This window comes from Hipposideros armiger, unplaced genomic scaffold, assembly GCF_001890085.2.
Source record: "Hipposideros armiger isolate ML-2016 unplaced genomic scaffold, ASM189008v1 scaffold_562, whole genome shotgun sequence".
NCBI classification, from domain to species: Eukaryota; Metazoa; Chordata; class Mammalia; order Chiroptera; family Hipposideridae; genus Hipposideros; species Hipposideros armiger.
In genome coordinates, this window is record NW_017731912.1 from 39,457 (window position 1) to 41,879 (window position 2,423).

Genomic DNA, 2,423 nt, shown 5'->3' on the forward strand with positions numbered 1-2,423 from the left:
TGTTTGGAATAATAATTCAGTGTCTGGAGCTGCTATACTAGCAAGATGTGGCCTCTTTGATATGGAAGCTAGGATTATAAAAGAAAGATATATATATATATATATATATATATATATATATATGTATATGGGATAAAAACCAGTTTAACTCTTTTTTTTCCAGAATACTGCTCCCATCGCTGTGACTGCTGCTGATGTTACTATCCTTATGATTACAGGAAAATTAGTTTTTAATTTATAAACCTTCCCCTGTATTTTGTCATGATTCTCACATCAAGTTAATCAGTGAATAAGCCAGATATTAATATTCCCTTTTTAAGACAGAAAATGAGACTCAGCATGTTTAAATCACTGACCTATGGGCCCATCGCTTAGAAAGTGGCCAAGAATTATACAAATATAACTGCCATTTCCTAAGAATTTGAATTTCACTCAAATTCCTATGGGTGTTTGATAGAGCTCGGTGTACTCTTTCTCAATGGATTTTTAAGTTCTTTGTCATGATGATTGCATTTTTTTCCTATTCTCATATCCTATGAAGTTCATAGCAGAGTGAAGAGGCCAAGGAAGGTATTCCTGATAATTTTCTTTGTATTTGTGTCTTGGAGCTCTTCCTGAGACAAATTTAGTTTTTTCCTTAATCAACATCCTACAGTCCCTTCAAGGCCAAGGTAAAATTATTTCTTGCTACTACTAATTTTTTCATCAGAGAAATGCTACTTAAAACCACAATAAGCTATCACATCACACTTGTCAGAATAACTATCATCAATAAATCAACAAATAACAAGTGTTGGTAAGGATGTGCGAAAAGGAAACCCTTGTGCACTGTTGATGGGATTGCAAATTGGTGCAGCCACTGTGGAAATCAGTATGATGTTTCTGCAAATAATTAAAAATGGGACTATTTATGATGCTGCAATTCCACTTCTGGGTATTTATCTGAAGAAATCCAAAACACTAATTCGAAAATCTATTTGCATCTCTATGTTCATTGCAGCATTATTTACAATAGTTAAGATATGAAAGCAATCTAAGCGGCCATCAATAGATGACTGGATAAAGAAACTGTGTTACATATATATACACAATGGAGTATTACTTGGCCATAAAAAAGAATGGAATCTTATCATTTGCGACAACATGGATGGACCTGGAGGGTATTATGCTAAGTAAAATAAGTCAGATAGAGAAAGACAAATTCCACATCATCTCACTTATATGTGGAATCAGAAGAACAAAATAAACAAACCAACAAAACAGAAACAGACTCATAGATACAGAGAACTAACTGAATGGGAGGGGGTAAGGGGATAGGTGAAACAGGTGAAGGGATTAAGAAATACAAAGTGGTAGTTACAAAGTAGTATGAGGGTGTAAAATACAGCATGGGGAATATAGTCAATAATATTGTAATAACAATGTATAGTGTCAGATGGGTACTAGACTAATTGGGGGGTCACTTCATAAATTACAGAAATGTCTAATCACTGTGCTGTACACCTGAAACTAATATAAAATAATATTGAATGCCAGCTATAATAAAAAAATTTAAAAAGGAGGGGAGGTGAAGGGAAATAAGAGGTTCAAATTTCTAGTTATAAAATAAATAAGTCATGGGGATGTAATGGATAGCACAGGGAATATAGTCAATAATTTTGTAATAACAGTGTACTGTGTCAGATGGTTACTAGGCTTTTATCATGGTGATCACTTCTTTAGATATATAAATGTTGAATAACTATGGCTCACACCTGAAACTAATATACTATTGTATGTCAACTATATTTTACTAAAAAAAATGCTAAAAGAAAAAAAAACAATGATATTGTGATAGCTTTGAGGCAGTGTTTATGACACCGATTGCATATAAAATACAACAAAAGAATAAGTTTTGGTGATTTACCTAAAGATAGACCCATGAGTTATAACAAAACACATAAAATCTGGAATATTTTTCAAAATTGGATATGAGATATAGTAAAACCTTGGATTGTGAGTAACTTGGTTTGTGAGTGTTCCACAAGACGAGCAAACATTTCTAGTACATTTTAACGTGGTAAATAAGCGATGTCTTGCAATATGAGTAGTTTGTTTCTGGAACAAATTATGCTCACAAACCAAGGTATTACTGTATTTAGATTTAAAAATTCACAACTTGGTCTTTTGAACTTACCACAATAATTGGCTATGTTTAGGCTGTAAAAACAGTTTTTAGCTTCAAATCCTTGTATCATTCTAGTTGATACTATAACAATTAGAAGTTGATTATATAATGCCTATTGGGTTCTATAGTTTCTCTTCCCAAAAGACAACAAAAACTTCAAGTTGAAGGAATGTTCTTTATACCTTTATTGCAACCTTAATCCAATATTTGATAATTGCTCAATAATAGTTTACAGTAGGTGGAATCAGACAGACGC